The sequence below is a fragment of the Bos javanicus genome, chromosome 1 (genome assembly GCF_032452875.1).
Source record: "Bos javanicus breed banteng chromosome 1, ARS-OSU_banteng_1.0, whole genome shotgun sequence".
NCBI classification, from domain to species: Eukaryota; Metazoa; Chordata; class Mammalia; order Artiodactyla; family Bovidae; genus Bos; species Bos javanicus.
Genome location: NC_083868.1, coordinates 76,910,157 through 76,926,858, shown reverse-complemented (window position 1 = coordinate 76,926,858; position 16,702 = coordinate 76,910,157). Strand labels below are relative to the sequence as shown.

The 16,702-nt window shown below is 38.5% G+C and overlaps 1 protein-coding gene across 10 annotated transcripts in view; it reads left to right on the top strand.

Moving 5' to 3' along the window:
* IL1RAP (interleukin 1 receptor accessory protein) overlaps window positions 1-16,702 on the top strand; it is a 243,594-nt gene that overhangs the window by 67,758 nt on the left and 159,134 nt on the right. The window lies entirely within an intron of this gene.

Genomic DNA, 16,702 nt, shown 5'->3' with positions numbered 1-16,702 from the left:
ACCTGAATACAGGTTTTTCAGGAAGCAGGTCAGGTGGTCTGGTATTCCCATCTCTTTCAGAATTTTCCACAGTTTATTGTGACCCACAGAGTCAAAGGCTTTGGCATAGTCAATAAAGCAGAAATAGATGTTTTTCTGGAACTCTCTTGCTTTTTTGATGATCCAGCAGATGTTGGCAATTTGATCTGTGGTTCCTTTGCCTTTTCTAAAACCACCTTGAACATCTAGAAGTTCATGGTTCACATATTGCTGCAACAGAATGATCTCTGTTCGTTTCCAAGGCACACAATTCAATATCAAGGTATTCAAGGTTACACTGGCATTATTCATTTGGCTTCCCATGTGGCTAACTCAGAAATATTAATTGGAACTTGTTGTCTTTTCCTTCTGGCCCAAGTACAGCAGGCTCTTTCCCTCCTCTTAAGTGTTTAGGGACTTGGTAAATGATGTTTTCATGTGGCTCAGACATTTTTTAGATATATACCACCACAAACTATTTATTTTATTTTTTTAGATTCCAGATATGAGATTATACGGTGTTTGATGTATATCACTTAACATAATGTCTCAAGGTCCATCCGTGTTGTCACAAATGGCAAGACTTCCTTTTTTTAACTGAATAATACTATAGTAATAGTACATCTTCTTTATCTATTTATCCATTGAAATTTGCTAAGTGAGTAAATCTTAAAAGTCTTCATCTCAAGGGGGAAAAAAAAGTAGCTATGTACGGAGAAGGCAATGGCAACCCACTTCAGTACTGTTGCCTGGAAAATCCCATGGATGGAGGGGCCTGGTAGGCTGCAGTCCATGGGGTCGCTAGGAGTCGGATATGACTGAGCAACTTCACTTACACTTTTCACTTTCATCCATTGGAGAAGGAAATGGCAATCCACTCCAGTGTTCTTGCCTGGAGAATCCCAGGGACGGGGAGCCTGGTGGGCTGCCGTCTATGGGGTCGCACAGAGTCAGACACGACTGAAGCGACTTAGCAGCAGCAGCAGCATGGTGACTAATGTTAACTAGACTTACTGTGGTGAACATTTCACCATATATGCAAATATCAAATCATTATGCTGTATGCCTGAAACTAACATAATGTTATATCTCAATAAAAATATTTTTAAATTCACAAAAAATAAATAAAAAAGAAAAGAACTCTGGAGGAAGAGGCCTGAGATGAGGAGGAAGAGATAGTCAGGGTCCAGGGACTAGTAGGGATGTTGTTGCAATCATCTTCACTGTCGCAAAAGGTTATTGGAAGGACTTGTGCAGGTCCCTGACATTTTCTATTTATTGAATGTTCATGCTAACCAGCACATCAGAAATAGATTGGAGAAGATTTCAGTTTCTCTCAGTATGGTGGACCACGTCCGCTAAACAACCCTTTTCCTGTAAAGCAGCTAGAAATTCTGCATTTAAAAATAAATGTCTTTTAAAATGAATTGCTGAGTTGGTAAGAAATTCTCCAAGGACAAAATTGAAGTGAAAACAGAAATCCAGAAAAGAAAGGAAGCCAGCCCTGCAGCTGGCGGATGCCCAAGGTAGCATCCAGAGTCAGTGAAAAGATGTATTTAAATGCTAGGAATTTTGGATAATTTCTATAAAAATAAAGTTAATTTTTTTACCTCATTCCTTACTTCCAAACAAATCTCAGTTGAAATAAATATTTAAATGTTAAAAAATAAATTAAGCCCTAAAAGTACTAGAAGAAAATATATGCAAATATTTTCACAAGGTTGAAATAAAAGCCGTTCTAGATATATCAATCATCAAGGATGGGGCCATTAAAGAAAATTTGATATGTTTGATTACATAAAGATTGACAACATTGGTGGAGCATCACAATATTATAAATTAAAGGACAAATGAAAACTTGGGAAAATATAGGTATATGGGAGTGGTTAGCACCATCACAACACAAGGAACTCTTGCACACAAAAGAAATCCATTCAATATAAAATATATTCTTCGAAAAATGAGAAAAGATTTTCAACCAGAAGTTCAGGCAGTTCAAAAAGATAGAAACAAGTTCATCCTAAAAAGAAGCTCAAATTCATGAGTAAGATAGATACAAATTAAGCCAACAATGAGATGTCACTTTCCACCCATTAGATTAGCAAGAATTAAGGGGAACAGTCCTGTCTAGTGCTGGACAGGACATGGTGATCTAATGCCCAGGTGTGGTGTTCTGGTACCGTGTGTAGGAGTGTACCTGGAATAGGTTCTGTGGAAGACACCTTGACTGTTTGTTTCAAAGACACAAACGTGCCTCCCTTTGACCTTTTAATGAACTTTGCACACATATATCCTGAGGAAATAATCAGAGAAATGCATAAAGACGTATCCACAATTTTATTTTTCACACTTCTATTCAAATAGGTAATGCTGCAAAAAGCAATATAATCATCCATTGATAGAGGATTAAAAAAAAATGAGAATACTGTTGAGTCTTTAAAAGTAATTTTACGTTTGTTGACTGTAGCCTGCCAGACTCCTCTGTCCATGGGTATTTCCAGGCAAGAATACTGGAGTGGATTGCCGTTTCCTTCTCCAGGGGATCTTTCCCACCCAGGGATCAAACCTTGGTCTCCTGCATTGCAGGTGGATTCTTTACCAACTGAGCCACCAGAGAAGTGATAAGGAAATGAGTTTATGATAGATATTTCTGTTTAAAAACAGGTACCATACAGCATAAAGTTTTCAAAGTCTGAAACCTTTAAAACAGTGGCAGTTGTTTGCTGACATTTAGATTGCAGGGCTTTTGAGAGCTATTTATTCAATTTTCAGGAATTACGTGAGCCAGCTGTTAAACCATTGGTAGTTTGAAACTGGCTATGGTGAGAGTATTTACCCAAGGGGAAAATAATAATTGCTACAAATCAGCCCCCGTCCTAACCCCATCGCTGGTTTACCATACACCACTGTGGGCATGTGTGTGCAAGCACATGTGTGCACAGATCCAGAAAACTTTGGTAGAATGCACCCAGATCTTAATAGTGATTATTTTATGAAAGCAAAAATATGTTTGAGTTTGTTTCTACCCTTTAAAAATAATTTTGAATTATAAACAGTATATTATCATCTTATATTTATAGTTATAAATAAGGAGTAAAAATTTTTGGAAATAAAGAATGAAGTCAACATCTGTTTACACTATATGATGTTATTCACCCACTATAATGATTAGTTGATATAATGATATTAGTAACATGAACTGTATCTGGCACATTCTATAAGCCCAATAGTGTATATGTTTATTGTTAGAGAAATGAAAGAATGCTGACAGATGAAGGAAGAAATTTTAAAATATTTGTATTATTTGATCATCAGAAAAACAATAATTTATATTATTATCCTTATTTTGCAGATAAGGAAACAGAAACTTAGAGAAACTAGGCGACTTAACCATAGTCATAAAACAGTAAACAGATGAACCAGGGAACCAGAACACAAACCCTTGTGTTTTACTCCCAACCTATTATCCTTTTTCCTGGTATATCCAGGGAATTCTAACCCTTTCACTACTGAGGACATTGTTTATTTCATATTTTCTTTCTGAAGACTCCATGTATTGAAAGCAGTAGCAACTCGTTATGTTAGCAGCCATCACCAAATCTAAGAACATATTCATCCCTTGAAATAGAAATTCTATTCATTAGCTGCCAGTTCACATCCCTTCTTCCCTTTTTCATCATTCCTAAACCACCATTAGTCTACTTCCTTTTGCCATAGACTTATCTCTTCTGGACATTTCCTATAAATGGAATCATATGACGTTTTTTTGTGACTGGCTTGAAATAATGTTTTCACTTAATGTTTTCAAGGTACATCCATATTACAGCATCTTATGAGTATTTTGCTAACTTCTATTGGTGAATAGTCCCCTTGTTTATCCATCCATCATTGATGGGTATTTGATTGTTTTCATTCTTTTCTATTATGAATAATGCTACGTGAACATTTATGTGCAAGTTTTGTATGTACATGTTTTTTCCATTTCTCTTGGGTATATACATAGAAGTGGGATTGCTGTGTCATATGGGAACTCTGCAATGCAGGAGACCTGGGTTTAATTTTTAGGTTGGAAAGATCCCTGGAATGGCAACCCACCCCAGTATTCTTGCCTGGGAGATCCCATGGACAAAGAAGCCTGGAGAACTACAGTTCATGAGGTCACAAAGAGGGGCACAACTGAGTGACTTTCCCTTTCACTTATTGGAACTCTATGTGTAAAGATTTGAAAGACTTCCAAACTACTTTTGAAAATCACTGTTCTATTGTAAATGCCTTTTGAAGTATACAGTAGCAGATAAATTTCAGGTTGTATATGATAGATACCATAGCACTTTCTAGAATGGTTCCTTAAAATACATTGCATCAAAAAAGAAGAGATCACAGTCAATTCAGAGGTCTTCCCAGGACACACCCCCCTAATCTGTGATCTAGGAGAGGAACATTTGAGCATTTTCTTTTTTATTAGTGTAGTAAACTTAAATCTTATTGCTATGGGGGTTCGGAAAAAGTCCTGAATAACTCACAGTATGTAATGCAGAGAAAGAGTATCCTGGACTCAAGTCACATCTTGTCTCCATGTGACTCTCTGTCTTTATAAAATGAAGATGATCATATTGGCCCTACCTACCTTGCGGAGTTGTTCTGGAGATTCAGTGAGATAATACATTTCAAAGTTTTCCTGTAATTAGCAAAAGCAAGTATGTAAGCAGATACTCACTTGAATAAACTTGAAAACTGACACCATGCACTTGGCATATGGGTAAACACTACTGATTTTCTTTCATATATTATGAGAGTAGGACTGAGATTTTTGCACTTGAAGGTGGGTGTTGACCCATAAGAATCCACATTTTCAAATGCAAGTAAACTCTTGTCAAGAAAGAATTTCATTTGCTCCAGATATTTGTTTATTTATAAATTTTCTAAAAATTAAAATGCCTGTAGTTGTCTACTCTTCAAAACCAGTTGCTTGAAAACAAGCCTATGGTCCTATGATTCTCTGCCATGTACTTTGGCTTTGATGACTGTAAACTATTTGCAATTTGTATTATTTTTCAATTGTATTTTTCAATATAGTGGCAAAAGCAAGTGTATCCATTCATTAAGAAGGGTTTTATTAAGACAATTTAATGAACCTGGCATTTGCTAAGCTTTAGGATACAGTGGTGAACAAATTTTCCAGTGGTCATGTATGGATGTGAGAGTTGGACTATAAAGAAAGCTGAGCGCGGAATTGATGCTTTTGAACTGTGGTGCTGAAGACTCTTGAGAGTCCCTTGGACTGCAAGAGATCCAGCCAGTCCATCCTAAAGGAAATCAGTCCTGGGTATTCATTGGAAGGATTGATGTTGAAGCTGAAACTCCAATACTTTGGCCACCTAATGTGCAAAGCTGACTCATTTGAACAGATCCTGATGCTGGGAAAGATTGAGGGCCAGAGGAGAAGGGGACAACAGAGGATGAGGTTGGATGGCATCACCGACTCAGTGAACATGAGTTTGGGTGGACTCCGGGAGTTGGTGATGGACAGGGGGGCCTGGCGTGCTGTGGTTCATGGGGTTACAAAGAGTCAGACATGACTGAGCGATTGAACTGAACTGAACTGAACTGGTGAACAAATAGGTTCTGTTTTTATCTCAATTCTATCTTACAGTCTCCTGTGTTTTATGTCTAAGTGTCTTGGGGTTTCTGTTATGCACCATGACCCATGTATGGTATGTAACTATGTTTGCTTTAAAAATCAAGAATAAAGAAAGTGATTGAATTTAAAAACTCTAAAATGTATAAATGACAAAAAGGGCAAAAAATGTAAAAGATTTGATACTATGGTTCAGCTCTGTTGCTACTTTCCTGGGTGACCTAGGGCAAATTCCTTAACTTTTCTAAATCTGTGTTTCATCATCTGTAAAACTGTTGGGTTGCTTCTGATTCCAGCTCTCTGGGATCCCATAATTGGAACTGTAAGGTTGAGGTCCAAGAGCCTCTGAACTGAGTTGCCTTTCTTATTCCGCACTTCTCTTCAGTTTATCTCAGTTCATTTATGCAGCTCTGTCCACTACTCTTCATCTTAACTCTCATTCCAGTCTAAGACATACCATTTCATTCTTGGCCTTTTCTACAGTAGCTTTGTCACTGACTGTTGTTCCTCCACTCTGACTCCCTGAAGTCCATTCTTCACATGACAACCAGCACTATCTATTTAAAATGGCAAATTAAATCCTGTATCTCCTCTAGTGAGAATCTCCTCTGTGTCTCCTCTCCTCTGATGAAAATCCTGGAAGTATTCCCTATTATTATTTATATAAACTTTCTGTTCCTTACATATTGCCCCTGCGTGTTCTCGTGTATACCTGTTACCTATATCTTGTTGTATTTGACTTTCTTGATCCTGGCAATGAAGCTTCCTGAGATTCTTTCAGATATGTTTCCTTTCTTCTTAAGGCTTGACACACGTTCCTCTAAACTTCACCCCTCACCCCTTCATTTTACACCCATCAGCTCAAAAGGCAGGTAGGTCTTCAGCACACAGCCTTCCCTTCCCTCCAAACATTCAGGCTCAGTTAAGATCTCTGTCATATACTTTTTCATATTACCCTGCATTTTTTTTATGGTACCCATTCGTACAGCAACTAAATTATTTTTTTTTCAGATGCAACTAAATTATTAATTGTATAATTACTTGTTTAAATATATGGTGATTTAGTTATTTAATACCTGTCACCTTTCTCAGAGGAAATCTCCATGGGGACAGGCACAGTTTTATTTACCATTGTATCTTTAGTGCCTAGCAGAAGACTTTGCACTTATTAGGTGCTCAGCAAATACTCAGTGAATAAATGAACAGATGTAGGAAATGCCTAACAGTTCATTCTTTACCTCAGCTATGAATTATTTTGGGTGGGAGAGCATGCCATGCATATTAAGAAGTTCTGAGGAAGCATAGCTTTTTATCTCTATGCAGTTCTTGATCTCTGTTTTCGCAGTGTGCTGACACTGTGCTGTGTGATAAGGATCTAAACCCTCACAATTGGGTTCACAGTCTAGTAGGGGCTCTATCATAATCTTAAATAACGATTTTACATTGGTTGATGTCATAAGTGAGGTCCAGAGAAACTGCTATGGTGGTTTTGAAGTGAGAGAATTGACTTCAAAATGAGAGTAGCTAGTTGTGTCTAGAGGAGTTGTGTCCAGGTTAGGTCTTTAGGATTCCTGTGATTCGACTACTTGGAGATGGGTAAGAAAAGGCCCTACCGGGTGGGTCCGTCACTGAACTCTTGCCCCCTGCCAGACATTACAGATAGAGCCAAATCTCTAATCAAGAGGCTGGAATTATTTGGATCAATTTTTACTTTAAACAACCCAACCATTTAAAAAAAAAATAAATTATTGAAATATAGTTGATTTATATGTTGTGTTAGTTTCAGGTGTACAGCAGAGTGATTCAGTTGTACATATGAAATATATCCACTCTTTTTATTAATATATTCTATTCTCTTATAGGTACTCTTGACCTTTTAAAATTTATTTTTAATTTCATTTACATAATAAAATTAAGTTTTGGGTGTGTGAAATAAATGAATTTTGGCAACTACATACAGCCATGTAACAACCACCACAACAATTAAGACACAGAAAAGTCCCATTACCCTCCAAAATTTCTCTCATGCCTTCCCCCACCCCAAGCCCCTAGACAATCATCAATCTCTTTTCTGTTTCTATAATTCTGCCTTTTCCAGAATTTTATACAGGTGGAATCATATGAAACTGGGCTTCCTTCACTTAGCATAATGCATTTGAGATACGTTCACATTGTCAAGCATATCAGAAATTCATTCCTTATTGCTGAGATGTATTACATTGTAAAGATAATACCACAGTTTGTTTATTCATCAACAAGTTGAAGTTCATTTGGCTGCTTCAAGATTTTGACAATGATGATTAAGTCTGCTATAAACATCTGTATATAGGCTTTTGTTTGAACATGAGTTTTCATTTATCTTTGTTAAATACCTAGAACTAATATTGCTAGATCATATTGTAAGTATATATTTAACTTAATAGAAAAATGTCAAGCTGTTTTCTAAAGTGGTTGTACTTCATTTTGCTTTTGCATCAGCAATGAATGGGAGTTCGGCTTATCCTTGTTAAAACTTGTTATCCTTGATAACACTTCTCCATGCCATTCCTTATTAACAATTAGTATTTTCCCCTTTAAAAAAAATTAGCCATTCTAATGGGTGTGTGGTAGTATCCTTTGTGATTTTTAATTGGCATTTATCTAATGACTAATGATTTGGGACGTTTTTTCATATGTTTATTTTCTCTTTATATAGTTTCTTTGATAAAATGTCTGTTGAAATGTTTTATCCCTTTTTAAATTGTTATCTCATTGAATTTTGAGAGCTCTTTACATATCTGTTTACATTCTTTATCAGATGTGGGATGTTTTTAAATTTTTTTCTCATCTGTAACTTGTATCTTGCTAACCCTGAATTTTTCCAGTTATCTTCAAGCCCTATCGGCCTGTCACTGAATCTACCATTGTTCTCCTTTTCACTCTGCATGTTTACAGAGCTTCTTGGCTTGTTCAGGCACAATGTGGGGTGTAAAGCTGAAAAGGTCAGTTGTCCTGTGAAAAGGAAACTTTGGTAGTTGAAAAGAGAGTCCCTATATTCAGTGGTCTGTAAGCCATAGGCTGATATTCTGAGTCCCATAGGGGATGTACAGATAGTGTGCTATACTACAGAGCAGTGCTATTCATTGAAGTTTCTGTTTATTAAAATATTTTGAGCATAGACTCCATAAGAGAGAAGCAATGTAGGTCTTGGATAATTAAGTTCCAGAAATTATAGTAAAGTGGCTGCTTCATGTATGATCAGTGAAGATAATATTGGGGGTTGGGGTGGAAAAGGAACAGGCACTGGGCAATGTCTTTCTCATCTTGACAAATCCTAGTTTGTCTTTCTCATCTTGATAAATCATAGTTCTCTAATCTAACAATTGTGGAGTGAGAGGATCACCTCAGAAGAGACTAGAGCTTCATTGTCCACCATCCCTGAGCCCAGGTTACTGTAATTGCTTCTTTTGTCATCATTTGTGGTTGTGTAAGTAAACACAGAAATAACAAATGGATAACTTCCCTGGTGGCTCAGTGGTAAAGAATCCACCTGCAATGCAGGAGATGCAGGTTTGATCCCTAGATCGGGAAGATGCCCTGGAGAAGGGAATGGCAACCCACTCCAGTATTCATGTGGGAAGCTCCATGGACAAAGGAGCCTGGCAGGCTATAGGCCATGGGGTTGCAAAGAGTTGCACATGACTTAGTGACTAAACAAAACAAAAGGCATTCCATTCTTGACATGTCTGGAGACACACATGTGTGTGAGCCATGAACAACCCCAGGGAGCAAACGTATTTCCCAATCCAGTCTTCATCTCTGCCATAGTCATCATTAATATGTGTCACTCCTAAGTCAGTTTCTTACCCTGTATAAACCTAATCTCCCACCCTTATGCTTAACTAAATCATCCCACACCCTATAATCCAGTCCCAGCTGATTTATAGACTAGTCATGCCTTTACTTACAATGTTCCACCAGCCTGGACTCCTCCCTTTGTGTCTGTCAGTGCACATTTTATTCATTTTTCAGGCTTAAATCAGATGCTGTCTCTTCTGTGAAGGCTTCATTGAACTCTCCACCCTCCCCTACAGTCGGAATTAAGAGCTCCTTCTGCCCTCTAATGACATGGTGCATCTTTTTTCTTTTTAGCATTTACTTTATTTTGCTTTGCATTGAAATTAATTATTTGCCTGTCTACCTTCTTGAGATAGTGAGACCTTTGAGGGCAGAAACTGTATCTTCCCTTTGTCTTTATGCCTCCAGAAGAGTCAATTAGAAACTATTGCATGTAGTAGGTTCTCACTGAGGGTTTATTGATTGAAAGACATGGCATAACCCACAGTTCCCTTTGCTTTGCGACCCAGACAGAAGAGGTGTCTGAGTGGCTGGTAGTGGTAACTGGAGCTGACAGCATGATCCGATGTGTTCTAAGCAAATGCAGTCTGTATCCCTACTGGCTGTGATTATGCTTTACTGTCTAGAATAAGAAAAGGACGATTTGATTTTGAGTAATAAGCAACCCAGTTTTAACTGTGTACCTTAAATGCCTTTCATTGTTCTGCTTAAGGTGATTTTCTACCAGCATGAAATGTTCTCCTTCCCAGACAGTTGACGGAGGAGCTGAGTCATGCCTGACTATACTTAATAAGACAGAGGCAGTCAATGCCCGAGGGAGCAGCCTTCGAGGACGAGCTGACTTTTCTGATTCCTCAGCTTTTTAACAGTGGGTGTTTGAGAGAAAGTTGAGCATGAAGATAGCTTCGAAGTGTCCACTGGAAAAGAGACTACATGATAACACTCTGATTCAGACAGGTGTGATCCGCCCATTGCTCTTGGCTATGACATGTGCCTGCTGACACTGGAAACTGCTAATCACTGATTTTATTCTCCTCAGTAAAGAGACTTACTCAGTTTGGTCAGCTTTCTATTAACAAGTGCCCATCCACTCCCACCCATATCCCTGAAAAACAGGCTTGATTTTACATTTTTAAGATTCAAGCTAGAAAACACTCGATAAACCCATCACGTTACAGAGATGGAAAGAGTTAGAGATCATCTGGTTTTACATCTTTGTAGTATCCATGAGAAAACAAAATTCAAGAGAAGAGAAGTTATTTGGCCACAGTCATGATTAAATTTTAGACTCTGGAATGAGGCAGATCTGGGGTAGAATTCTTCTCTCACTTACCTGCTATTGTTAAAAGATAAATTCAGGCATATTAAAGTTTTTAAGAGTTTATTTGAATAAAAATCACTTCAAACTGGGCAGTGCCAAACTGGATGTAGTTAGGAGCACTTCACAGAGGGCAACTAGGGGCAAGCCTTCTATAGAGAAGAGGTGGCAGCAAGACAAGGAATTTATTTGCTTGGCCATAGCTAACATGGTTGCATTAGATGAAAAAGCTCAGTTGGCTCTTTGTGACTGATTGTCCTTAGATTTTGACTTTCTTTACCTTGAAGTATCCCAGGCTTAGGTTTTGTATTGCTTAGGTAGGCTTCCAAGACATTACAATCACCTCAGTCTGAGGGCCTCCTTTTTTAATTAATTTCACACCGTGTAATCCTGCAAGTACTCTTTGACTTACTAAGGCTCTCATTCCTCACTTGTTAAATGGGGACAATAATAAAATCATCTGAAAGAGTTGTTGTGAGAATTAAAAGAGATAATAAATGTAAAGCACTTAATACTTGGCATATAGAAAATATTCAATACTAGGTGGCCATAGTGGTAATTATTATAGTAATGGTATTGTCACTGGTAGAGTTGGTGCAAGAAATCAGATCTGTTGACCCTATATTGTTATTCCCTATAAAGAATACTATTAGATGTACCTCAGGAACTATATTTAATGGCAAGGAAGTTTAAAGATATGTCTGAAAATGAATTTGTATAGTCAAAGAAAAGGCTCAGCAGTTTACTATGGGACTTCCCTGGTGGCTCAGCAGTTAAAAATCTGCCTATAATGCAGGAGACACGGGAGACATGGAGTTGGGCAACATGGAGTCAGGAGATCCCAAAGAAAGGCAATGTCAAAGAATGTTCAAACTACCACACAATTGCACTCATCTCAGATGCTATCAAAAAAATGCTCAAAATCCTCCAAGCCAGGCTTCAACAATACATGGACTGTAAACTTCCACATGTTCAAGCTGGATTTAGAAAAGGCAGGGGAATCAGAGATCAAATTGCCAACATCTATTGGATCATCGAAAAGGCAAGAGAGTTCCAGAAAAACATCTGCTTCTGCTTTATTGACTATGCCAAAGCCTTTGACTTTGTGGGTCTCAACACACTGTGGAAAATTCTTCAAGAGATGGGACCTTACCTGCCTCCTGAGAAATCGTATGCAGGTTAAGAAGCAACAGTTAGAACTGGATATAGAACAACAGACTGGTTCCAAATCAGGAAAGGAGTATGTCAAGGCTGTATATTGTCACCCTGCTTATTTAACTTATATTCAGAGTACATCATGCAAAATGGTGGGCTGGATGAAGCACAAGCTGGAATCAAGATTGCCAGGAGAATTATCAATAACCTCAGAAATGCGGATGACATCACCCTTATGGCAGAAAGTGAAGAAGAACTAAAGAGCCTCTTGATGAAAGTGAAAGAGGAGGGTAAAAAAGTTGACTTAAAACTCAACATTTGGAAAACTAAGATCGTGGCATCTGCTCCCATCACTTCATGACAAATAGATGGGGAAACAATGGAAACAGTAAGAGACTTTATTTTGGGGGGCTCCAAAATCACTGCAGATGGTGACTGCAGCATTGAAATTAAAAGACTCTTGCTCCTTGAAAGAAAAGCTATGACAAACCTAGACACCATATTGAAAAGCAGAGACATTCATTACTTTGCCAACAAAGGTCCATCTAGTCAAAGCTATGGTTTTTCCAGTGGTCATGTATGGATGTGAGAGTTGGACTATAAAGAAAGCTGAGCACCAAAGAATTGATGCTTTTGAACTGTGGTGTTGGAGAAGACTCTTGAGAGTCCCTTGGACTGCAAGGAGAGCCAACCAGTCAATCCTAAAGAAATCAGTCCTGATTATTCATTGGAAGGATTGATGGTGAAGCCAAAACTCCAATACTTTGGCCACCTGATGTGAAGAACTGACTCATTTGAAAAGACCCAGATGCTGGGAAAGATTGAAGGCAGGAGGAGAAGGGGACAACAGAGGATGAGATAGTTGGATGACATCAGTGACTTGATGGACATGAGTTTGAGTAATCTCCAGGAGCTGGTGATGGACAGGGAAGCCTGGGGTGCTGCAGTCCATGGGGTTGCAGAGTCAGACATGACTGAGCAACTGAACTGAACTGAACTCTTTTTAAAATTCTTTTGCCATATAGGTCATTACAGAGTTTCTAATCCACCACCTCTGTTGTCACTTTCTCCACAAGGCTGGGAGCCACAGCATTGAGAGGTGGAAATTACCCAGAGAAGAGTGTCCTGGTCTTAATGGTTTTGCCTTGAGATATATACCTTGAGTGAACACACAGATACATGAAACAGAGATATATACAATGACAGTCAAAGTTGTGTGCTCCCAAAAGTCTTCTTGGTATGACTGCAGACCCTTTTCTTGATCTAGCACCTATTTCTCTTGTTTTCATTTTTCTTCTTTATCATAATTATTTGCTTTTATTCAGTGGCAGAACATTGGCATATAGCCCTTCATGAGTGTCAATGGAAAATGTGTGTACTGTGTGAAAGAGGGCTGATAATAGGGTTATTAGCTAAAAACTTCTGCATTTGGTCTCTTCAGAGTGTTTGCTTTTGCTTCCTATATTAAAAGTTTATTCTTCTGTTTTGCTTCCTATGTTTCAAGAGCTCTGGATTTCAGAAAAGTTGGTTTGTGTTTTCTGCTTTCTCTTTGGCAATGAATATATGAGACAAATGTTCTAAACCCTATAGTGAGTCAAGAAGCTGAGCATAAATTTAAGCATAAAAGTTCAAACTTTGATATACCAGGAGTAAAGAAAAACAAAAATTGATGGAAGTGTGGTATAAATTATCTTTTGTAATTGGTTTTATAGGCAGAAGTTATGCATGACATGGGGCAGATAACTAGGAATCTGGACGATTCCATCCAGCCTCTGCTCCTAACTCAGTCCTTTTTTCAGGCATTCCTTCAGCCCTCTGGTCCCAGAGTCTAGTCAGTATAACATGTCCTGGAACGGGATGATTTGTAATCTTCCAGCTCCAATGCATAGTCGTTTTCTTAGAAGCACAGTGAGTTAGAAGTGTCTTAAGCATTCAGAAACTTGGACCGTGATTTAGTCTTGGCATTTATCTTTCCAAGACCCTGCTCCTCCTTTTGGAAGCTGACACTGTTCTCTAGATGAGGAACTACTGGAAGCCCAGCCACTCGGAAACCTGCACCTTATGAATTCTTCCTGTACCCTCCGTCATCATTCACACCTAGACATTTCCCAGACCCTTAATGCTCAGCTTTGTTGCTTGCTTCACCTGATTTTCTCTCAGAATGTTTTGTTTTCTGCCTGTCACTACCAGCTTTCAAGAAAAATCTACAAGCTTGACACATTATTAAAATTGAATGAGACTGCACTTGCATTTTATAGGTGATGCCTCTCTTAAATGCACTGGGAGGATTGTAACCCATGTCTCCTCCTCTGGCAGGTAATGAAGATCTCAAACACCCTTTTACTCCAGGCAATTTCCTGAGAATTTATGGGGAGATTGCTGGCAAAGCTCACAAGATGCTCTTTTTTTTTTTCTTCAGCTTTGTCATTGTTTATAAAATATGATTGCCGATCTTGAGGCATGGGAATCATATAGCTTTTAATTAAAAACTGAAGGCCTCTGATGTACTTTGCACTGAGCACGCCTCCCTGAACCTCCAACTGGAATGTAAGACTTAAGGAGGGAGGGTATAGAGACCACTTGAGTATATGGAGGGCTTTGCATTTCCATCACAGGGAAAAGTGATCGCTTGGCTATCATTGCTAATTAGGAAGTAGGTTTATGCTTAGCCTGCTTTCTACATTTTAAGAGTCAGCTCTTAATTTTGAATTTTCTGTCCGGACTCTGGTAAAATGCAACAAAAGCTTGAAACAAATTCACGTAGTACTTTTCCCTGCTATCTTTCCAGTTTTTATTTCCCTCATCTGTGAAAATCAACATAATAATTTTAGCTAAAATTTGTTAAGTTACTAGGCATCCAAGCATGTGGTATTTTCTTGTGTGATCTTTTTTACCCCCATCAGTAGTTCCATGAGGCAGGAACTTGTATTTGGTCCACGAGGTAGGAACTTTCATTAGCTTCATATTTTGCTTCATGTGTTATTACACATGAGGAAGCTGGGGCACGAAATCTTTCTTTCCAAGTGCCACACCTATGGGCAGGGCTGTCACTTGTTTTAATATCAACCTCAATGATAAGACCCATATGTCACCTGTAAAATGAGAGGGAGAATTGGGTGGCTCTATTATGCAGAACACATGTAGAGTTCCCTCCTGTGCTCCACTATTACTCTTTTCTGTTTCAGTCTTCCTGCATTGGCTTTCTTGCCCATTTCAACCTGTTTTCTAGGAGAATATGCTATTGTACTATTTACATTGCTAATACCAACTGGGAATGTTTGCACAGATCTGTATTTCACCAGAATGATGGAGTAGAAAGAACATGACACTTGCCTTGAAAAAAAGTTTCTATGTTTGCCCGTGAGCTCTGAGTCATTCATCAAGTTAGCTCTCTGGGCTTAGCTACTTCATATATAAAATGGGAGGGTTGTTCTAGATGTTTCAAAAACTCCCTTGTAGTCTAACAGTCTCAAATACCATGTTAGAGGGGAGTCCCCATAGGTTAAATGTTAACAATATTTGTCGGGCTATATTTAGTTTGAAATTATCCATACTCTGTTTGGAATCAAGAAAGAGAGGAATATAATATTAAGAATAGTGAGGACTACTGAAGAGCTCTCTGTTGAACGCATTAAAAAGGATTGTCTGTTTAGTCTTAAAACCAGCCTTCTTTGACACATAGGAATATTTACTTGCACTTGCCCCCATGGCTAGCATGTAGCAGAATAAGGATTCAAACTGGAATTGACAGGCTCCAGAGACTCCACAGGTGGCTCAGTGGCAAATAATTCACCTACCAATGCAGGAGATTGAGTTCGATGCCTGGGTAAGAAAGATCCCCAGGAGAATGAAATGGCAACCCACTCCAGTATTCTTGCCTGGAGAATGCCATGGATGGAGGAGTCTGGCAGGCTACAGTCCATGGTGTCACAGAGTCAGAAATGACTGAGAAAGGACATGCAGAGGCTCTACAGGGAAAGCCCATGTCAGGATATGAGATCTCTTTGGTCCCTCCCCACCTCTATCATATATAATTAGTCCATCTCTCAGGTATGTCTTTTATCTTCTCTTAGCTTCATTCACCTCATCTGTGAAATGAGGGTATTACCAGATATCCTACTGGAATACAAGGCTACAACCAGATCTAAGACCCATGTGTTTTGGGATTCTGTGATGATGTCCAAAATGCCTTTACTTCCAATACTGAGGGCCTACTTCTTGAATGAAGATTTGAAAGCAAAGACCTTGCTTTGTGCTACATTTTTTTTATATCCCCTACAACTCTAGGAGCCAAGCAAATATTGAGTAATAATGAAAATAAAGAGAGCGAAGGCTGCTGATTTTATGTGAATAGTAATTGGATATTTACATCTTAATCATGGATTAGAAAAAATTGCTTGGGGAAAAAACATAAAAACCAGCTAATGACTGCTTAGAGTTTCCCTAGTGCACTGTGTCACACTTGACATAAGCCAGTTTATTTATTGTCACAACAGCCCTGCAAAGAAAATCACTCCCTTCAGCCACATGAGGATGCTCATTACAGTGATTTTTTTTTAAAGAAAATAATGGAACCATGGTAAAGAGGCAACACACCCACAATCCATTCTTTAGCCTGCTCACCCCTGCTGCCACTTTGATGAGAGAAGCAGAGCCTTTTCTAGGCAGCTGTTAGATAATGCTATTCCATATTTCTCCTTATTATACACAGCAGCAGGAAGGGCAGCTATGGGCCT